Here is a 23,338-nt window from a genome sequence, read left to right on the forward strand (position 1 = left end):
CCCAGGAGGGCAACTGCTTTGGAAGTGATCAGCCCTGCTCCACCTCGCTGCTTCTGGGAGGGCAGCTGTGGGTGGTCCCCTTTGAGGTGGGCTGTGCAAGGGCTGTGGTCACTGAGAGCTGTCTGAGCCTTGCTGTGGCCTCCTCTGACCTCTTCTGCTGCTATTACCTGGGAATCCTGCATTTTTATAGTCTGATTGAAATGCAGAAATCCATCCTGGCTCATTCCGAGTTCCACATGGACTGGTGTATTTGATAACTGTGAACTGTTTGTGGGGTTGATTTAACATGCATTTTGGAGAAGGCATGCTCTGCTTTAGGGGCAGGGTGGTGGTGGGGAGGAGGAGGAAGAGGAGGAAGAGAAGAAGCAATGATTGAGATAGTTCCTTGATTGAGCTCACTTTGTGCCCAGTCTTCTCCTGAAAGCTGAGCAAAATCATCTCATCTCCTCCTTTGGTGACTCTGCCACTTATCTCCATCTTACAGAACAGCCCAAAGAGGCTGAGTCGCTTCCTCACGGTCACACTGCTGGGGAGAGCAGAACTATGTTCTGGAGGCTGTTAATGCCAGAGAGCAGTTTCCCGACCGCCTGTCTTTGTCATCTACGACCTGGTGCCTCTACTCTGTAGGATGACCAGTTGTTCCAGTTTGCCCAGGGTACCCTGCTGCAGTGGTGGACATGCATGTCCCACTTATCTTACATGCAGGCCCCAGCAGGCTTGTGAAGACATTAACACCCACAGAAACAGGAGGCCTGGGCCTTGGCGCTTCAGCCTTTCCCCTGGAGGGACGATGATTCCCTGTAATATGTGTCATTTCCGAGACCCAGGAGAGCATCCAGTGCTGAGTCAGGCCCTGGGCGAGGGTGGGGATGAGGTGCCTGGTGTGGCCTGTCTGGGAGGCCTCAGTGGAGACAGGGAAGGGAGGGGAGGTGACCCTGGAGCCCCCAGCCTCTTTTGTAGCACCCAGCAGGTTCTGATGCCACCATTGGAAGATTCGAAGGTGAATGTGCTCCTGGGCGACTGTCGTTGGAGAGAATGGTGTGCCACCTTTGCCCAGTTCCCGCAACTCCTTGTGGGACCTTCCCTGCCCCCACAGCTGTTAGGGAAAAAAAAACCAAAAAAACAAAAGCAAAATCAGAGCCACCTGTTCAACCCTGGGCCCTAACTTAAGAAGTCCTCACGCTCAGAGCCAAGGATGAGGCCCTGCTGGGGCAAGGTCCTGTGGTGCCAGGGTTGGCAGTGTGGGCCTCAGAGCCAGCACAGCTGCCTGGGTTCAATTCCCAGCCTGCCACTCAGCAGCTTTGCCATCTTGGACAAGTGACCTGGAGGGAACCTCAGGGAAGCATTTTAAATGGTGCCTTGTACTTATTGCATGTGACAAAGGACAGTCTTGGCTGTTAGTACCCATGGCTCAGGAAGGCTCCAAGGCCAGGCCTGCTTGGAAGATGGATTCCCTCAAGTCCCGGCGTGGCTGGGCAGGGGTGAGCAGGGTTATTTCTGGTGGCTCCCAGTTAGGTCTGGGGAGGATCTCATCACATGCTGGCTCTTGGTACCCAGGAGACTTCCCGTATTCTGAAGATCTCAGGGAAGTGTCACCAGCCGGGAAACTTGTGCTGCTTCCTGTTGAAGGCCAAGCTGTTTCCCAGAGTCATTACCCTGCCCCTCCCTGGCCCAGTTCACCGGGATGATCCCTCACAGGTCAGACCTACATGGAGGGCGGGTGGGGGCCCAGGGTTGCTGGTGGGTCAGCCCCATAGAGTCACCGGTCTCCCTAACCCAGAGAAAGTGGCCAGAAAAACCCAGACCAAAACAGAACCAAGAAACCCTTCAGATCAAAGGTGAACCCTTCCCCTCACTGCAATCCAAGTGGCTGTTTGTCATCCTTCCAAGTTCGTGGATGAAATGTGCTTAGCAATAAGGCCTAGTCAGAATTAAATCATTAAAGGAGAAAAAAAAATGAATTACCCTTTTGGAAAAGCTCCCCGTGGTGGCTTTGTTACCGTGACAACAGCCAGATTTCTACCACCATCTTGTCACCACCAGAGGCCTGGTCTCAGCCAAGGGCTTGCATCAGAGCTGACCGCCATCTCCGACCTCTGAAGGGTGGGGGGTCCGGCGGATGTTTCCTGAGGTTTCTGCCTTGGAGCCTTCACAGAAGGTCCTGCTCTTGCCAGATGTGTCTGCTGATTGGAGGCTATTAAATTTCTGCCCCTTGGATACAGTCACTCAACTCTCATTAACTCTGGGGGGGAATCGGGGCCTTTGTAACCTCAGACAATTTTTAAAAATTATTTATTTATGTTTTAAAAACTATGTTTAGTTGTCCATGAATACAATACCTTTATTTTGTTGGTTTAGTTTTATGTGGTGCAGGGGATCGAACCCAGGGCCTCGCATATGCTAGGCAAGCGCTCTAACACTTGAGCTACAACCCCAGCCCACAATTGGAGTTTATATGTTCTGCTGAGACTGGAAAGTTTGGGATACTCTTCAGTGTGGTGACCCTGGGCCAGACCCGTCCTTCCACAGTTCAGGACCCCAGTTTCCTCTTGGTGTCCTGGTGGACTTGGGCAAACCTGGTTGGGTGCTCTAAATGGTTGACAGGAATATTAATTTCTAGTGTTGTTCTGAATCTTTCCCATGGAATTAAAGGATTTTGAAGTCCCAGAGGGACTTTGAGATCTTCTGGCCCTGCGGTCTTGATCTCTAGGACACCTCTGAGAAGCCTGAGTAGGCTGTGGCTGCTCGGCCCAGGGAGTTGTGTCTGTGTGTAGGACATGCCTTGTGTTGGTGGTGGACTCCAGGGAAGAGCTTCTACTTGGGTCCCTTTCTTTCTTCCTTTCCCACTTTAGAGACCAGGCGCTGAGGCCCTGAGAGGGAAAGACACTTCCTAGGGTTCTTTTTGATGTAGCCTCATTTTCCGGCCTGGTCACATTGCCTGGCTCTGTTTGTGGAGCCCCAGACCAGCCCCCACAGGTTTGATGGGAGGTGGAGGAGATGCCTCCCCAGGCCCGAGACCTCACAGTCCCCCCAGACACACACCACCCAGAGCATCTCAAACTGGGCACATCTTAGTCCTGGAAGGCCATTGAAGAGAGTGACTGGGCCCTGCCCCAGTGTTTCTAATCCTGTAGATCCAGAGCAGGGCCCCAAAATTGTCATTTCTAGTGTATTCTCGGGTGCTGCTGCTGCTGCTACTGCTGCTGGTTACCATCACCCCAGGGGACCTCAGTCACAGAGATAACAGGGTGCCGAGGGGAGCTGGCGATGCTCCAGCTCCAGCGGCCATCTGAGCACTGGCTGGGCTGGTCTGATCACCAGACCCTGTGTATCTGGGGACTGATGGAAATGAGAGGCAGAGTGTTGAGGTGGTCCTTGCAGTGAGGATGAGCCTTCCCTTCCAAAATCCTCTTGAGAAACACTGAAAACTTTCACTCCCTCTCCCACTGGTGAGCTTTTCTTCTCTCACAATACACTTGAAAACACACCAACCAAAGCCTTTTCCTGATTGCTCTCTATGTATGTGTTTTGTGTGGCTGGGATGGAACCCAGGGGTGCTTTGCCACTGAGCTATACCCCAGCCCTTTTTAATCTTTTTATTTGGTTTTTTTTTTTTTTTTTGGTTCCGGGGATTGAACTTTGGGGGGGGGGGGCACTTGACCACTGAGCCACATGCTCAGCCCTGTTTTATTTAGAGACAGTGTCTCACTGAGTTGCTTAGCGCCTCATCTCACCATTGCTGAGGCTGGCTTTGAACTCTCGATTCTCCTGTCTCAGCCTCCTGAGCCACTAAGATTACAGGCATGTGAAACCAGGCCCAGCTCCTTTTTATTTTTTGAGACAAGATCTTGCAAAGTTTGGAGGCTAACTTTGAACTTGTGATCCTCCTGCCTCAGCCTCCTGAGTCAATGGGATAACAGGTGTGCGCCACCACTCCTGGCTCAGAACACCTTTCTTAAACATTTATACTCTGACACTTGAGCAGAATACGGGGGTGTACTAGAGTCACGTAGTGCAAATCCCAAGGGCCTTCTGTGGTTCTCAATCCAGTCCCAAATTTATCCACCTGGGACGTTTTTATCCTGAATTGGGCCTCCTCCTTCGTTCATCAGGGACTTTGGTTTGCACCTGCTGCTTTCTTTCTTTCTTTTTTTTTAAATGTGTAACTGAACTTTATAAATACTTTTAATTTCCCTTATTTTGGTAAAGTCATTCAGGCACATAGTGAGTACAATACACAGAGGTATACAATGAAAAATAATCTCTCTCTGCTCCCTACAGGTCTCCTTCCAAGGCGGCCACCTGTCCCCATGTAGAGCCCTGCTGTATTTTTGTGTTCATGTGGGAGTCTTCAGAGGATGCACAAGCACCAATGTACAGTCACATCCTTACGGGTCCCTTAATGTGCTGGATACCTGTTGCTTTTACAATGTGGCACCGAAGCTTGGCAATGTCAGTTCATGGGGAGGTGCCCTTTGGATCCTTTCTATTTTGCAGTGCTAGGGAACATGCCAGGGCCTCACACATCCCCGGCCTTTTTAAATTTTTACTTGGAGACAGGGTCTCACTAAGTTGCGGAGGCTGGTCTTGAACTTGCCTTCCTCCTGCCTCAGCCTCCTGAGTCACTAGGGATGACAGGTGTGGGTCACGGCACCTGGCTGCCTGTTTTTCTAAAGGGCTGGAACATTCCATTGTGTCTGAGGACTGGCTCTTCGTGGACACATAAGTTGTCCAGTTCTGGGCACAACACACGGTGGCTGAGTGGGATCCTCTTGTTCCTGCTCTGCTCCAGGAGGGGTCTGTGGAGCCAGGCAGTGTGGACAAAGTGAGTTTTCCCGTCAGATAGTGGAGTGGACCCTTCTGGGAAAGCCGTTTTCCTGGGGAACGGTCCCTATTCCCAGAGCCTATCCCGGGTGCTGTCTTTTAGCTTTCTGACTAACTAGCTCCTGTGCCTTGGGGGCAACCCTTTGGGCTTTCTGGGCCTCCACTTGGTGTCTGTGGGATGCTTCCCCAGACCCTGGGCTCTTCACACTCAGGACACCTGTGGTTAGCATTGAATTTCCTCTACCGATCATTGGTTCAGAACTTTCTGGAAGCCTGGTGGTGAGGCAGGAGTGTCCACTCATTGTCAGGCCTTGTGCACTTGCTAGAGGCTGCCTGCCCTCCCAAAACAAAGGGAGCTGCTTGGAGGCCTTGCAAACAGTTTTGTTGGACCCTGAAGGCGGGAGATGTGGTGCAGGGTGATGTGCGTGCTGAGACTTTCCCGATGCTGAGTTGCAGGAGGAACATTTTTGGGGATTGTCATCTTCCCGTATCTCACATCCCATGCCAGCCCCAGTGTGCAGGGTGCACTCTCCACTCTCATGTGTCTGTAACTTTTGCTCTTCAGGATGCCAGCTGTCCCAAGCTGTGCCACTATTGTCCATGAGCCGAGGAGGCCACCTTGGGGCATGGGACGGACTCTGGTCCTTGCAGGTGAAGACTGAATGGATGGTGGTAGAAGGATACACTGAGATTCTGACTGGAAGGGAGGCTGGAAATGAGGGGGTTCTGGTAAGAGGGGAGCTGGTACTTTTCAGGCAAGAATCAATAAGAATGTAATTTGTATTGATTTCTTGGGAGGAAGGTCTCAGGGTGCCCACTGCTGACAGCCGGGAGAACTTTCCGGTGAGCAGGGTCATTCTTTTTACCCGTTCTGTTTTGTCAGCTGTGAGCATACACAGCAGCTCTCCTTTTCTGCACAGAGCAAGGTGCTGTCGTTGCCCTGGTGTGTGGCCTTGGTGACCTGCCTTTCATTGTTTCCTGATTGGCCATTTTTGTGGGTGTGGAAAAGTAGTTCGTGGGCATGCCAACAGCGCTGGTGCCTATGTGATGCCTCTTAGGAGCTTGGTTGCAGCCTTGTCAACAGGGACACAGTCAGGAACGGTGATGAGTGTGCAAGGTGGAGACTCATTCTCACCCCAACGTGGGATTGTTGCTCAACTTTATCTGGTGTCATCACGGCCTGTGGGCCCTGAACTTTTTTTGTTTTGGCAACCAACCAAGATTTCATAAAAATATCACGTAGGAGTGGAGTGTGGTGGTTCATGCCTGTAATCCCAGCTCATTGGGAGGCTGAGGCAGGAGGATCACAAGGTCAAGGTCAGCCTGGGCAAGACCCTGTCTCAAGATAAATTTTTTTAAAAAGGGTTGGGGATGTAGCTCAGTGGCAGACTGATCCTGGGTTAAATCCATAGTACCCCCCCCAAAAAAAAAAACAGTCATGCACATCCTTGACCTTGGACAATAAAAAGGGGGTCAAGTATATTATAGGAGGAGGAGTATACTTGCAAATGACCTTGAGTTTGGGGAAAAATGTACCACATCACATTCACCCTCCTGTGGGACCATGGCCACCCTGGTGCTTTAAAATGTGTGGTCCTGTGTGTCTCTTTCAGATCCTGGCTCTGCAGACAGAATAGCCCAGAAAAGAAAGCTCCCCAGCCCCCCACATTCTTCCAATGGCCACTCACTGCAGGACAACTCTACAAGCCCCATTAAAAATAAAAAGAAGCCCAGCTTACTGAGCAGCAACAGCAAGAAACAGGTAAGGCCGCGGCTGGGTGTGGCATGGCAGTGGGCACACCAGCGGGCAGCAATGCTCCGTTCCTCGGAGCCGGGTTTGGCATCTGTTCAGCAGGCTGCCCTGGCGCTGCCTGTCATTTGCATGTGTAGAAAGGGCAGCTCAGAGGGGCCTGTGTGAGGTTTCCAGCGGGTTCTCAGATCTGCTTGGGGACAGAGCAGTGACCCAGAGGAGATGAGGATATTCTTCTTGAGGGACTGGGGCTTCTCCTTGGCTTCATGTCTCCGTACTCTTAGGATGGTTTTCCCGGGTGGCCTGAGGATTTCCCCTGCTGACCAGTGCTGGGCGACACAGCTCCCTGCCAGTCTCGTTTTCTCATCTGTAAAATGAAGGGTGTGGGCCCCTAGTAGAGGCATGGCCCAAGGGTCACCTCCCCTTCTCTTGAGCACAGGCTCCCCATCCCCTTGGCTGACAGGATTGTCAGAGGCTCGGGAAAACCTCCTCACCATCCTGGGTCTCATCTAGGGAACCTTCTGGCTATAAAATTCTCTGGTGCAGCTTAGACATTCCAAATAGGGAACGTGAGAGCACTGTGGACTCACTGGTGGAAGTGTCCACCCCTGTGTGGACTGCGAGGTCAGGGGGTCTTGAGTGGTTCTTGAGCAGCAGTTCCTGGTGACCTGCTCATCTGTTCTGTGCATTATCACGCACTGCAGTGGGCCCTGGGGATGGAAGGTTGGATTAGATGAGATTGCTGCCTTCACGGGAGGAGCCCTAGCCACGTTAAGTGCCCCGGCCTGGGAGAGGCATGTGTCCAGTGCAAATCTATTTTCATTCTCAAAATTATAGAGTGAACTGCCAGCTCTGGCCTTGGCCCTGTGACTGTGGGCACGTGGACCTCCGTGGCTCTGGTTTCCTCGTTCACGGAACTGGGCGTCCTGGCGCTGCTGTTCAGGCCCTGGGGCTGTCATGGAGACTCATGGAGCTAAAGGACAGGGCAAGAGCAGAAACGAAGAGCACAGCCAGGCTCCGTTGCCAGAGTATGATCTGAGATTTGACCTTGGAGGCAGGCTGTTTCTGTGGCAGTGTCCTAGACCCCGATGTCTGGTGTCGACCCAGTCACGTGTGGCTCGTGAGCCCTCGAAATCAACCAGTGTCAGGGAGCAACTTGGTTTTTTTCATTCTGTTTAAAGTCACGTGGCTGCCTGTGGCTGGTAGCTGCCTCGTCAGTTAGAGATCCCATCGGAGGAGGAGCAACTGGGGGATCCCACGTGTGTTTTCAGGGGCACTTGGAAAAAAACTACTTGGGGAAATAAAAAGCATTGATGATGATACCAAAGCAGCGTTTGCCCCATGTCACCTGCCATTGCAAACATTTATGTCAGTCTGAATGTTTGTGCCAGGAAGGGCCATGTGCATCACCATTTTACAGTTGAAAACATAGAGATTGAATTGCTCCGTCTGTCCCAGAAGCTGGTGAGGACCTGCTGCAGTCGCCCCAGAAGCACCTCAGAGCTATCAGAAAGAAAATGGCAGTCAGATAACCCTCAGCCCTTAATTAAACCACCAGTTTGGCTTCCTGTGCCAACACTCCCTTTCCAGTTCCCAGGGAGTCCTGAGAGCAGATGTCCTTCCTGGCCAGAAGCTGTCCTTTCCTGTCTCCTCCCTCTGCCCATGCACACCCATGCACACCCATGCACACTCACTGTGGGAGTCCCTACTGTTCTCTAAGAATTTGCTCACAGTTCTTTCTCTGGAAGCTAATCCACTCGGGTATTTGCTGCCTTCTTACCCTGTGTGAAGACCGTTTCTGTGGCACAGAAACCTCATGACCAACTGATGTGACTGTAAGTTGGTGTCCCCTGCTTTGGATTAGCAGCCTCAGATCCTGGCTCTACAGACAGAACAGCCTGAGCGAGTGTTCAGGGTTATGTCGCCACAGGGTGGGAACTCGTGGATGCAGAAGGCACTCGGCCATGGACACAGCAGCGCCAGGGCGGGGAACACAGGGCCTGAGCACACTTCCTGTCCTCTCCAGTACCCACAGATGGGGGAGTTGCTCCTCTTGGACACAGGATCCTTCCAGTTCATGGCATCTGGGGGACTCACTGGGGGTGGCCACATCAGTGGCTTTCTCTTTGAGCTTCAGTTTATGTCCTAAAATAGGGTTTTGGACTAGAACATCCTAAGGTCCATTGCATGTTTGCATTTCTGATCCAAAACTCCAAGGCACAAAGGCCCAGAGACTTTTGTTGGCAAAAATGGAGTGACCTTCACTGAAACTGGAAGACGTCCCTGACCTTTGACCCTGTCATTCCTAACAGCATTTTTTTAAAAATGCTGGCAGAGTAGGGCCAATATTCTTCATGTGCAATCTCTGTTTTCCTCATAGGGAACTTAAAAGAAATGACACTGGATACCTACTTTTAAAAAAAAAAAAAAATTTAGAAGTACTTGGACACAATACCATTATTTTGTTTACTTATTTTTATGTGGTGCTGAGGATCAAACCCAGGGCCTCGCATATGCTACACGAGAGCTCTACCACTGAGCCCCAGCCCCAGCCCCTGAATACTTACCTTTCCTTTCCCTTCCCTTCCCCATATGTTGGTTTGACCAATATGTCATGATTTCTGTCAGTCACCAAACTCTGAGGATCGTGAGATTTCAAATAAAATCTTGCATTTCTGGGTTCTTATAAACACTAATTGTCTTAGCTGTTTGATTGGCTGTGACAAAGCACCATGGGCTGGGTGACCTACCAACAGTAGGAATTTCTGGAGGCTGGAAGTCCGAGATCAGGCACCATCACAGTTGTGTTCTGTCATAGAGGTGTGATAGAGGGTGTCCTGTGATAGAGGGTGAGCGCCTCTCTGGTATCGTCCTGGATAAGGCACATTCATCAGTAGTCAGAGGCCCCACCTTCTAGAAGATACCAACTTGGGAATTTTGAGGGAGACACAAAGATTTAGACCAAAGCACTTAGCAGAATCCAGCAACCCCAGTGCTGAGTAGAATCTGCCAAGCAGACGCTGGGCTGAGCTAGTGTTGGGCTGAGCTAATGTCAGCCTACACCGTACTCCCCACCCCTCACTATAGGATCACAAGCAGTCAGCTCTGCTCAACCCTTCCACCTCTGGGGGGGGCGGGATTAACAGTTTTCTGACTTTTGACTTATGTCTCTTTCTCCCCCCGGCCCCCCCAGGTTTTTTTCTGTGTTCCAGTGTTCTGAAAGAAAGCCATTTTGGCCTTGTAAAAAAGCAAACCATGAATTTCCATTTTTGATGAAGACCTGTTATTATCAATATCTGAGCCAAGTTTAAGTGCAGGCACTTTTTTTGTCTCTTTTTCACACATTGGGAGTTCAGGACTTTTAGAGGGAGGCTTTCTGTTTTTTTTGTTTTGTTTTGTTTTTTGTTTTTTATTGTTGTTGTTGTTATTGTTTTCTTTACTTTTTTCTTTCTGTGATGGTACTCATCAGACCCAGGGCCTCCTGAAGGCTGAACATTTGCTCTACTACCGAGCTGTATCCCCAGGGGGAATTTAAAAGAAAAAAATATTATCATATTTTTGATATTGGGGATTGAATCCAGGGATGCTTAACTGAGCCACATCATCCCCAGCCATTTTTAATATTTTATTTAGAGACAGGGTCTTCATGAGTTGCTTAGGACCTTGCTAAGTTGCTGAGCCTGGCTTTGAACTTGGGATCCTCCTGGTGGAGCACACCTGGCCCCAGGGTGGGGATTTAAGAAGACCTTTAAAATACTTTATTTGGGGCTGGGGACGTAGCTCAGTGGTAGAGCTATTGCCTGCCATATAGGTGGGTTCCCTGGGTTCCCTCCCCACTACCAAAAATAATAAAATAGAAAAACCTCAACCCACAAAAGCACAAACTAGCACTTCTCACAGCAGTCCTTGCTTGAAGTAGGCAGTGTATTAACCACTGGGATAGTTGGTGGTGCCCCCACAGGTTGGCCTGGGCTCTGCCCACCATCCCACTCACGTCCAGGCTGGTGAGCGTTCCTCACTCTAGGGTCCGGCTGGTTCCAGGGCTGTGTGGCTCTCACAGGCTTTGAAGTCAGCCCCACTCCTTTGCAAATGCAGGACAAAAGCTGATGCACGGTGCTGTTACTTATCTGTGCCACCTGAGTGGTCTCTGCAGGCATTTGAACTTGTGGCCTCCCCTCCATCACACATATGCAGGTCCAGAGCACCCGTTCTCGGGTGGATGTAGACGAGGTGTTGGCAACTGCTGCCTGTGGCCCAGGAGCCTGTTTTTGTAAAGTTTTATTGGCGCACATCTCTGTGGCTGCACTGATATATTTTCTGTGTTTCTGCACTGCACGGCCAGAGCTGAGCACTGTCAGTAGAGACCAAGTGGACTGCCAGGCCTCACCTCTTTGTAGAAAGTGTTTGCTGGCTCTTGATGTGCATGAAGAGATTCCAGAAGTGAACGGAAGGGTCTTTCCCACTCTTCTTGTCATACCAGCCTGTGGAAGGGCAGAGAATAAGAACATGTGCTCTCAGGACCTGTAACTGTCCCATTGAATCACAGGTTGTAACCTGCCTGCTCTGCTCTCAGGCTGCTTCCCTGTGGGGAAGAAAAAAATCATAACTCATTTTGCCTGAAAATGCTTTTCCTTTTAAAAGTGTTCCATATTTGTTATCAGATTATTTTTATGGAGCAGGTAACACTTATAAGCAGCAGATAAGGAAAGGATCTGATTGACAGGTGATTAATCAGGCAGCTGGTTCTCAGCATCCAGGGCTGCTCCAGGAGAGGAGGGAGTCTGGAGACTGGACCAGCCCAGCTGCAGCTTCCCCCATCCTCTGGGGACAGCCACCTGGAACAGTGGGGTGGGATAGTGACAGGATGTGAGAGAAACTTCATGCTGAAGGTTCAGTAACCTGGATTCTGCTCAGTCCCCAGCACCAAGGAAACAAAAACAAGACCAAAAAGATCCAGCTTGTATTTGACAGTAGATGTGGTTGCAAGTAAGGGAGGTTCGCTGTCACACTAGACTCTTCCTGTTTTATTATCATTGTTATTTTTGGTAGTGGGGATGGGACCCAGGGGTGCTGAACCCTGAGCCATATCTCTATCCCTTTTTGTGATTTATTCATTCATTGATTCATTCATTCATTCATTCATTCATTCATTTATGGTGCTGGGGATTGAACTCAGGGCCTTGTGCATGCAAGGCAAATACTATACCCACTGAGCTGTATCCCAGCCCCCTTTTTACGTTTTATTTTGAGACAGGGTCTCAGGAGTCGCAGAGGGCCTTGCTATATTGCTGGCCTGGCTTTGAACTTGTGATCGTCCTGCCTCAGCCTCCTGAGACTCTGGGATTATAGTGTGCACCACCACACCTGGCCCCAGACCTTTTTAAAGAAAGTTTTTTGAGACAGGGTCTCACTATGTTGCCCAGGCTTTCCTCAAACTTGAGATCCTCCTGCCTCAGCCTCCTGAGATGGAATTACAGTTGTGAGCCAAGCTTTTTCAATCACACCACTAGTTACCAGGATGTTTGATGCTTCCCATGGACTTGATCATAGATTTAAATAGGATTCCATATTGGAGCGTAATGGTGGTTTTCCTAATGAGTTTCTTTTGAGTGATTTTATGTGTTTGAAGGATGGCTTCCCTGTATTTCTGGTGTCCCTGGACCTGCCACAATCTCATCTTCCTGTGTTGTTTGTAATGAAGGCTGAGGCTCTCTGGCAACTACAGGGGCCTAAAGTGTTCAAGAGATGTGACTTGAGGAAGGTTCTGGTTGGTTCACGACTTTGTGCCTTGGGGATGGCCTTAAAAATGAAAGATCATTTTTTGGTCACTCAAATCCAATTGCTATATTCTCTAAGTGCCTACAGTACGAAGACTCCCAGGGCAGATCGCACACTTCTGTTGGCTTTGTAAACATGAACTTGTGTACGTTGGGCTCTTAACCATGGGGACAACATTGGTGATGGTGGCACCGTGTTAATTCCATACATTCTATCCTCTCATTTGAACACAGCCCCATAATCCCATGACATTAGGTACCTTACCCTCATTTTACAAATGAGAAAACTGAGGCTCAGCGGTGGGGAGACCCCTCCAAGGTCATGCAGCTATATAGCGGTAGTTAATATTTGTACCTACATAGGCCAGGGCCGCCTGGTGACTCTGAGACACTAGTGTTCAGTCTGTGGCCTTTTAAAATGGGAGGGAGGAAAGACCCTCATAGTTATCCAAAGACCTGCTAATGTTGTGGACAGTAGAGGAACCGCAGCTAGCTCGACTGTTTAGCAGATGTGAAATGCTGTGATTTTCTTGTGCTGTTATTGATGTACTTGTTCAAATTCCTGTTGAGAATGCACATTTGTTTTGAAACCAAACCTGTCTTTCTTGCCTACATTTCAGTCAGAACTAAGACATGGTCCGTTTTACTATATGAAGAAGCCACTCACCACAGACCCTGATGATGTTGTACCACAGGATGGATGGAATGATTTCTACTGCTGGGTTTGTCACCGGGAAGGCCAAGTCATTTGCTGTGAGCTCTGTCCCTGGGTTTATCACGCTAAGTGTCTGAGACTGACATTGGAACCAGAGGGGGACTGGTTTTGTCCTGAATGTGAGGTTAGTTCCCAAGGAATGAATACATTACCTGCTTCGTTTCCTATCTCTTCTCTTCCTTGACTTACAAACTTTCCAATAATCCAGATAAGGAGAAAAGAGACATTTCTTGTCTCTCACCTGCTTTGTCCTGGCCACCCCCCTTTTGGTCCAGCATCTGCCCCTGGCTGCTGTCCTGCAGCTCTTGGAGAAATGATCACATGGAATATTGTCTGGGTTCTTCTTGAGTCTTTGAATCGCTTTGACATCTGCTGCTACCTTTCTTTTTCTGGAATGCATGTCTTACATGATAACTTTTGAACTGTTAACAGTTCACACGGTCTGAAACACTCTTGCGCAGCTTCTCTTGGGTGTGCCCTGCTGTGTCATGGGGTCAGCAGCCGCCACCGACCTGGGATGCCCAGTTTGGGTCCTGTGTTCTGGGTGATGGCCGTGCCATCTGAGTCTTTCTTTCATGCAACAAGTATTTCTAATGGAGATCGGATAGTGCTCAGAAAAGTAGGCACGGATCACTTTCCTTTTAACAGAAAAGGACATAAGTGAAAATAAAGTTAGAAATAATGAGTTTGAAGAAAGGTGCAAATTGAAGATGGGGAGTAGGGAGTTCAGGAGCCACAGGGTGTTCCATTTTAAGTGTCCAGGCCTGGAACGTCCCCCTGAGATTTGAGAAGGACCTGATGGAGGTGGGCCCTGCCACCCTCTGGGGGAACCTTCAGGGCAGGGGGTGCAGCCTGGGCAGAGCAGGGGGACAGTGAAGGCAGCATAGGTTTTGTGGGTAGCCAAGAGCTGCTTTAAGGTAACCAGTCCCTGGACTTGCAGGGTTCTGAGGCGGCGTCTGTTCTTGGCCACTCTGGACTAGGAGGCTCTTTTGAATGCTAAAAAGAAGCGAGTCATCTGAAAGTCATTTGGTGTAGAATGTCTCTTGGATCCCAAGGCACGTTGGCCTCAGATTGCACATGAAGACGCATATGGGGAGCCCTGGAGGGGCTGCCCAGATGTTTTCTGTGGAAAAGAAAACAAGTCACAGGTAGTGTCCCTGCAGCCACTTCTGTGCAGGGAAAGAACGAAAATAGAAAATAAGTGAAAAGAAATCAGGCATTGAGTCGGTCTGGTGACGACCCTGGGATGGCACTCTGCCTCCGAAATGGCTGGAAGGTGGCTGCTGGTTGCCTTGGTCACTCTTCCATGGAGACTGAGACGGGCTGGGCATCGCCCACCCATGCCCGCCTATGTTTGGAGCCAGATCTTGTTCTGCTACACCTAGAGCGAGACCTGGAACCTCCACCAGTGTCCTTTGGTCCTAAGCGACTGTTCCCATTTCATCCCATTGCAGAACAGGTAGTGGTTCCCCTGGGACGCTTCCTCTGCAGGGAGAGCTCCTTCAAACTGTGCCTGAAACAGTGGGGTTTATTATCAGAATGTGTCGGAAGGGCCCAGAGACGGGGCCAGTCCCAGCTGGTGCCCAGTCAGGCCCTTTCCATCTCATTCTGAGGCCATGTGTCCCCCTCAAGGCCCCTAGGTGGGCTCCAGTGGCATGTGTGCATAGACAAGAGTCCTCTAAGAGAAAGACACTTCTGGCATCTCTTTGTCAAGCAGAAGGATTTTATCCTCATTCTCCAGCTGATTTATCCTGGCCTCAGGGTGAGCTTCCGATCCTCAGTTCCTATGCAACAAAGGTGTCCTAAGGGCTTCATGTAGCACTTCCAGGCAGTGCCAGCCAGGAGGTAGGAGCAGGGGGCGAGGGAGTGAGGGACAGTTGAGCATGTAACCCGAGTGTTCTCCTTGGATGGAGCCCAGCAACAAACTGCAATTCAAACAATCAGGAGTTCTGCGTGCACGATCCACAGCCTGATTTTCTTCCAGGGTCGCCTGGTAAGGTAGGCTGCTGGCAAGACTAGCTCTTCTGGCTCTGGTAGCCCAGGGATGAGACACATGCATCATGCAGCCTTTCTAACTTCCTAGTGACTCGTGGGTGGTCCTTCTCCTCAACAACCAACCAGAAACATCTGAGAATTCACAGAGAAGTGAAGAGTGGAAACAGTCCAAATTATCCAAGAAAACTTATCCACGCTCCTTTCACAGATGGCTGAGGAACATTGCATGACTTAGGAGCAGATGCTATTTTTGTTGTTGCTGGGACATGGGCCTTCTGAATCCCCGAGATATGGTATCACAGTCCCATGGCAGAATCCACTTTCCATCATTTCTCTCTGTCTCCTCTTTGATGGGACTTTCCTTTGTGAAATGACATCTCTTGCCTGTGTGGACAGACAGGTAGATTCTGCCCTTTGGAAATGTGCCCATGAATCCCAAGTGAGTTCACATCAGTGCTGATGAACAATGGAGTCCTATTAATTATTAGTCCACTCCCACCCCCGTGTTCTTCCTGCAGGGAGCCCTGTCTCTTGCCATCAGACAGTGCTGGGCCACGTTCCTGCACGTTAACTCTGAGTCTCAAGAGGCTTGAGATAAGCAGCTGATGAAAGTTCATCTTGGGAGGAGATCCCTCCTCTGAATGCATCGGTGACCTTCCCATTCACATCCCCTTCTTGAGAACCAAGGTTGGGATAAGGATGCTTTTCCAGATTCCCATCTCCCCCAACCTCCCCCAGATCCTGTTGTCTCTCTGAGCTGGAGACACTTGCTTGTAAGGTAGTCAGTGGGCTGGTTGCTTTCTAATGTCTACCCACAGATCCAGTATATTTTGGTCTGGTAGTTTGGAGTCCTTGCCAAGGGAAACAGCTATTCACATTTAGATGGGAATCTCTTTTTATGTGTATGTTAAAAAAAAAAGAAAAGAAAAAGTAGAAGGAGAATAAACCCGTGGCTCTGTGATTTTCTTTTTTCTAACTGGATGTGTGTGTATGATTTTTGACTCGTAAAAGATTGCAGTAGCAGAGTGCATTGAGACCCAGAGCAAAGCCATGAAAATGCTCACCATTGAACAGCTCTCCTACCTGCTCAAGTTTGCCATTCAGAAAATGAAACAGCCAGGGGTAAGAGGATCAGTCCACCAGTATAAGTGTAAATGAAGATAAGACTCCATTTAGTTCTGTTAGCAGCTTTCCACGTTGCTTGTCAGCTTTGCTTTTCAGATCCCTCTCCAGGCTCTTTAGACTTGTCTTGTGTGTCCCCACTTTAAATCTGTCAAGTAAACATCAGGTACAGTGCCATTCAGTGAGTTCTCTGTAGTGAGCTCTCCATGTCCCCAAGGAGCTTAGTCAGGAAATAACACGAGGTCCAGTAGTCAGTGGGGCCTTAAAGTCCTGATGGGTTGAGAAGTAGAACTTCACAGCCCCTTGGCCCTGAGGGCTGTGTGCTCCTTCCCTCAGCATGGATGGAATTCCACTTCAGGGAGAGGAGGGCGTCCCAGTTTATTTATAACTGAGGTCTGGTGTGGAACCAGGGAGATTTCCATAATGGGTGAGAATCTGGTTAGTTCCGTCAATTGTGAAATGAGTCCTGCTGCACAGCCTTTGCTACTTTTGGAAACTGTATGACAGCAAGGGTGCCAGGCTTGGCTGTGCCCTCACATGGCACCCTGCTGGGAGTGCCCACCATACCATAGGTATATCTGTTATTATTATGATAGTTTTCAGGAAAATGGCAGAGGAATACCTTCTGTCAAAAATAATATGATGATACTATGGACATATTATGACTCTGTCTCCCTCCAGATAAATCTAAAGAAGCTTAAGGATGGGTCCCTCCTTTCTGATTTGCTTTCTAAGTCAAGTGCATATGCAGTAGCCAAGTATCTCACTGCTTTTAGTGACCACTGTGGTTTTGTTTCTTTAAACAAATAAAAGTTTTGCTTTGAGACATTCTGAAATTTGTTATGATGAAGAAATTTAAGATGTGCCAATTAGATATTGAATTAGTTACCTATTTATCTCTTGAATTAAATCTTATTTGATGGAAGCAAAACTGTGCTAGTAGCTTTAGTTTAGTTAAAAAACAAAAATCTTGGGCCAGGGAAGGAGCTTGACTAATATGTGTAAGGCCCTGGGTTCAATCCTTGGAACCATAAAAAAAGAAAAAATCTTTTTTTTTTTTTTTTTTTTTTTACTGTGGAGTGATTGAACATGATGACTATTTACAAAAAGAGCAGAGTGTGTAGATTTGTCAGCTCTGTCAAGTTTTAAACCAAAGGACAAATAGAAGAAAGCTTTACTTTCTCACTCTGTTTGATGTAAAGTCACTGATTTTGTTGAAACCTCCATTCTGGAACTCGGGGCCTGGCACATGCTAGGCAAGTGCCTTTCCCATGAGCCATACCCCTGTTCTGGAGAATTTTTTAAATTTATAGTGGTCAAACTTTCATTCTGGATTGAAGTGAACACAGGTGATTGCAAAAGGAAATCTGTCCCGATTCTTTGCTTAGGTATAATTTGGTATTTAATTAAATCTTTGGATTTAAAAAGAAAAAAATTGTTAAATACCACCCAACCATCTTGAGCTGAGTCAAGTTAGAGCTTAAGCAAATGGGTGAAGGTAAAGACTTTTTGCACACTTCTTGTACTGAAGGCAATTTGACCTCTGAAAACAGGAACAAAATCTCACTGTCTAGATTTCCCATCGTATCAGAAACATCTGTTGGCACCCAAGAGACTTTGTCTGATGTGTCATCTTTAGGTGTGAACACATTTTCCCCTCAAGTCAGTTTTGGTGATGAGTCCCTCTAGGGTGTGGCCTAGCTCTAAAGTGACCCCTGGTGTATTGGGACTCTCAGCCTCACTGGAAGGGGACAGAACCTGCTACTTGGGTGTATGTTGATAGTAAAGCAAATAACAAAACCCCAACCAGTTCATCTGGGCCCAGGATTATCAACATCCAGGCAGCCTGGGATGGTGGCCAGTGGAGCTGCCTACGGCCTCCTTCCTGGCAGTTTCAGAGAGGTTCTCTTCAGCTTCTCAGTCCAGTGTTAGTTGAAGCGTGGTCTTCCTGGCCTGTGCATGTGTACCTTTTCTCTTACAGACAGATGCATTCCAGAAGCCCGTTCCCTTGGAACAGTATCCGGGCTACGCAGAATATATTATCCACCCCATGGACCTTTGTACACTGGAAAAGGTTGGCCTCTGTCTCAGAGCCTGCCGTGTTGGCCCCGGGTGTGGAGATGCCAAGGCAGCCCCTCACATCCAAGTTAGATCAGTTTTATTTGGAGAGAAGAACTCTTGGTCCTATCACTTCATTTCCTCTGTGATGTCCTTCCAGGGGATGAGTGGGTCCTGGGAGATGTGCTCACTGCTCTTCTGGGAGTGATTCCAGCTTCTACCTGAAAGAGCCATACTTCTAGGAATTAGCGATTTGATCGATTCGCGCCTTACGTTGTCTTCTCTTTCTTTCGGAGGTGCTAATGAGAGCAACAGGAAGGAAGAAGAGAACATTTAAGTAGCTGGAAAACCTCCAGATTAGCAATAAGGACGTGGTTTCTTAGAATCGGCTTCTCAGCCAATAAGTCTATTTTGTTAATGCCTGAAGGTGTTTTTCCAAGTTCATGCTAAAATTCCATGGTGAAAATTATATTTGTAACACTTTAGATTGCGCACACCACCATGGTGCTGATCTCAATATGGGTAATGAAAAGTATCTATGAAGAGGACACATTGCTGGGTGTGTTGGTGCATGCTCGATATCCCAGTGACTCAGGAGGCTGAGGCAGGAGGATTGCAAATTCAAGGCCAGCCTCAGCAACTTAGTGAGACCCAGACTCAAAATGATATAAAAAATGAAAAGAAGGACTGGGGATGTGGCTGAGTGGTAGGGTGCCCCTGGGTTCTTCCGTAGTAGAAAGGGATACATCTTTCATACTGTTGGCATAGTGTTGTGTGAAGTGGGGATGGTGATGTGTGCTTCCTTGAGTTTTCAGGAGGCTCATGTGAGACCTGTCTTAATAATAAATAAAAATAGAGAAATCGACCTCTTCTTGGAAGGAACCTCTTAACAAATGACAGCAGCGTTAAGATGAGAAAATTCAAGTTCCTGTGATGAATTCAGTGGTGCATTTTTTAATATAGGGTCATAGATCTCCCAGGATCATGGGAAATGAGTGGACGAGCCTTAATCAATTTGCCGAGTGGTGGTGAGAGGATGGTGTGAGGGGCAGGTGGTTCTGCTGTGTGTGGAGCCACTGCTTACTGTTCCCCGTGGCTTCTCTTCCCAGAACGCTGAAAAGAAAATGTACGGCTGCACGGAGGTCTTCCTAGCTGACACCAAGTGGATCTTGCACAACTGCATCATTTATAACAGGGGTGAGTGGCCGTGTGGCGCCCGGAGACGGCACCCTGCTCCTGGTGCACGCTCTGCTGCCCCTCGCAAAAAACTGGGCTGCAGAGTCGAGCATCAGGCTTCGGGGGACCGAGGACACTGTGTGTGCATGGCCGTGGCATGTGAACGGGGCCAGTGCGACCTGCACGGTAAGGCATGAGCCGACGTCCACGGCTCAGTGATGCGTGGTTTGCGCTCTGATGGTCATCTCCAAACTCCATAATTGAACGGAGGTAGAAATGTCAGGGAAATGCACAGGTTCATGAGCACGTTCAGTGACTTGGACAGGCGCAGGGCCACACCTCAGGTCAGGTGGAGGCTTTCCAGTCCACCTCCTGTTTCTGCTGGAGCTCCACTCTCCCTCGGTGGCCTAGAGTTCCAGATGGATGGGTTGGGGGTGCTCTCGGTGTCAGGGAGCACACCCTGCAATGGGATTTGGCGTGACCGAGGATTGTGCCTTTGTTTTTGCCAGGTGATCTTTTGCGTGGTCAGCACTCTTAAGTAGGTCCCTTCCCCTGGTTAATGATGGATGATCCTGTGGTCTCCATCTTTGGGTTCCGTCTTTGGGTTGTTGTGGAGGAAGCTGCAGGGGACTCCTGTGGTGCCCTTGGTCTGGGCAGGTGTGCCTGTGGCTCTTGGCTGTCTGGTGCTGGACCATCGAGTGGGTCATCTTAGATTCAGGAGCACTCTTGTCCCAGTGTGTGTGCACAGGGCTCATGTCAGTGTGCTCCATGGGCGGGCATGTGCTGTCCAGCCACCCCACATCCTGGCCCTGCCTAGCTTTTTGACCTGGCCATTCTTGGGTGACTTGAAATGTCTCCTATGTCACCAGGGGTTTTAATTTGCCTTTTCACTATGGCCAGGAACTGAGTCATCATTTCATGAACTTCACAGTGATTTGTGTGTTGGGGTGAAACCCCCCGACTGTTCACTCAGAAGCTGGGCTGTTGCGCTCTGTGGCTCACTGCCGGCATCCTTGATGTGCTGGATCTAGTGCTAACCGTTGTGTTCGTGGATTTGGAGGATGGAGCCTTCTGGCCAGAACAGAGGAGAATTTCCACTGATTTTCCTCTGGGCACCTTCCTTAAGGTTCTTTTCTGTCTGCCTCTGGCTGGGCAGGTCTCCCTGTCCAGCCCACCTGGTGCCCTGGTCTGCAGATCAGCTTGTGCTTGTGCTGGGTGGTACCTGCTGCTGACCTTCCACCTGCCTCTGCCTCCCTGGCCTTCCCTGTGACTCAGCCTTTCGGCCTCTAAGACTCCTTCCCTGAGGCCCCAGGCCATTGGAGGTCTCTGTCCTGGGCTCTCTACTGGCCTGGCTGCATCATCACAATTCCCAAGTGGTGCTGTTTGTATGTGCTTGATCTCTGCACCCAGAGGTGACTCCTCCAAGGGTGGGTCTGCCTCTTGTTCCCTGCGAATGAGTGGCCAAGTGCAGACCCTCAGCCAGCATTCCAGGGGAGCTCCCTGAGCAGGAGTCTGCATACTGCATTGTCAACTCCTCAGCCGCAGGGCCGGGAGAAAGGGGAGGTGCTGGGCAGTGAGCACAGAGTGGCCCATCGAGCATGTGAGAGAGTGAGTGGGGTCAGGGTGAAGGAGAAGACCAGCAGCCACAGGGATGGCCAGTGGGGTGAGGGGAGAAGGGACTCCTGGTTGTTTGGAGAGGCTGCTGTTGGTAGCTCCCGGGGCTTGTTGATTACAGGGTCATCAGACTTAAGGAGTTGGATATCTAGGTCGCGTGTGTGTATGTGTGTGTGTGTGTGTGTGTGTGTGTGTGTGTGTGAGAGAGAGAGAGAGAGAGAGAGAGAAATCTCTTTGTCAACAAATGTAAAACTTCTGAAAACATTCTAAGGGTCAAAGAAAACATGATTTTTTAACCACCTCATCCCCTGCTTTAGAGGAAAGGTAAGGAATTGGGTTAGACCTGTCCAGGTCTCTGCTTTGTTATGAGTGTCCTGGTGGAAGAACCTGATCTTGCCTTAGTTGATAATTGAGCTTGAACACTCTTCCCTGCTTGCTGTTGTGGCTCCTGGAGGACTCTTTGGAAACCCCTGGCCCAGCCACGTGGTGACGTCCCCACCGCCTTCTTGGGTTGCTGCAGTCTGGGATGACGGGTACAGTAAGGCTCCTCTCCAGGACTTTTGAGCCTGTAGAAGATCAAAACCTTTTTCAGATATTAATCCATGATCTGGGGAAAGCCATACCAGTCGCTTGGTTTTGGAGATGACCTTGAGGCATCAAAGACTGGTTGGTCTTGAAGGGCGGATAATTGGAACTGACGTTAGAAAGCAGAAACTTTGGTCAGCTGCTGGAGGAAAGCGAGCTAAATGTTGTCAGGGGACATCTAATTGCAAGGTGGGGTGTTACAGTGTTTCTGGTAGAATTAATCCTATTTTCTTATTGCCCTAGGAAATCACAAATTGACGCAAATAGCAAAAGTAGTCATCAAAATCTGTGAACACGAGGTATGTGTTTCCCGCCGACCTGTAGACGCGTCCAGAGCAGGGTGCTGGGATCTGAAGGCACGGTGGGGGGCCGTGGCCACCGTGGGCTTGGTTGACCTGTCTCTTGAAGGAAGTGAAGGCGACAAGAGAGGGGCTGCAGTGTGATGAGAACCTTTGCCTCCTGGTGGCCTCAGGGAGAGGATGCTCCTCTTTGGTTTTCTCCCTGAGGTCCTGGCCACCACCGGGGTCCTGAGGTCTTTTCCTGGTTGTCACTAGAGCTCTCTGTGTCTGGCCCTGGCTGCACAGCCTGTGGCTTGGAGTCAGTGTCCTTTCTGTCCTCCTAAAGATGAGGTTTGGGTGAAAGGTTCCATAGGGTGGCCAGGGTGTCCTGGATAAGCTGTCCTACGGACCCCCACAGGCTGTGCTGGACCTCTTGGGTCTGTGAGCTGTGAGACTCGGTGTGGTGGGACAAGATGGCAACCAGAGTAACAGGGAGTGACGTTCTTTACCAGATCCCTTTGTAAGAATAGAAACCGAGACCCGCCTTTGTGCGTCTGTCCCTTCCTTCCTAAGCGGAACTGCCTGGGATGGCTGGGGAGCATCCATGAGGCACGTGCTTCTGTGCGTGTCCACAGAGAGAGAAAGTAAGATTTTCTAAACTGCCTTTTCACTTGAAGTTCGAGTACTATCTATTTTCTGGGTAATTGAACAATGGGAAGAACTAAATTTTTCATGGCTGTGTAGTATCCACGGACATTTTTTTTGTCATTTGAGTGGAACCTACTTGTGACAGCACTTTACCTAAGGTGACAATGCATGCCGTTGCCCCTCCGGCTTGGGGTGTCCCATCTGCTTCTGATGGTCACTTTGCACAATGTTTAGATACACAGTGACCAGTTTGGAGGATGTGAACAGGGCAGAGGGCTAGGTAGATGCTTCCTGGTTGTCTTCCAGAAGAGCTGTTACACCTCACACAGCAGCTCGGGAGCTGACAGCGGGGAGGTGGTCTTCCCTCACTGTGGTCACCAGTTTGCCTTTGTTGGATGACACGTGGCTGTGTGTGGTGTGCCTCTGGAAGAGCCCAGCAGCTGAGTGGAGTGGGAGGAGATGACCCCTCCCTTCATTCACTCATGTCTTTGGTCACCTGTTAAGTCAATCGGTTTACAGTAAGTGGCCCCTGGCATGGTGATAGGTGATAAAGAGAAAATCGGGGCTGCTGACATGGGAGAGAGTAGCAGCTCACCATGCAGTGGGGGAGCTTCAGGGCTTTGGAGCCTGGTTGCCTGGGTTTACTTCCTGACCCAGCCACCTTGGTGCTGGGCCCTTGGACAGGTTCCTCAACTTCTCTGGGCCTCATTTTCTCCTCCTGAAAAATGGTGATAAGAAAAATCTCCCCTCGTTGGGCATTGTTGAGTCAATCCTCAGCGAGCACTCAGAAGGCCAC

The 23,338-nt window shown here is 49.6% G+C and overlaps 1 pseudogene; it reads left to right on the forward strand.

The window, feature by feature from the left end:
* The window catches only part of LOC114080942 (MYND-type zinc finger-containing chromatin reader ZMYND8-like), a 69,318-nt pseudogene that overhangs the window by 14,644 nt on the left and 31,336 nt on the right, over positions 1-23,338 (forward strand).

Source organism: Marmota flaviventris, chromosome 17 (assembly GCF_047511675.1).
Source record: "Marmota flaviventris isolate mMarFla1 chromosome 17, mMarFla1.hap1, whole genome shotgun sequence".
NCBI classification, from domain to species: domain Eukaryota; kingdom Metazoa; phylum Chordata; class Mammalia; order Rodentia; family Sciuridae; genus Marmota; species Marmota flaviventris.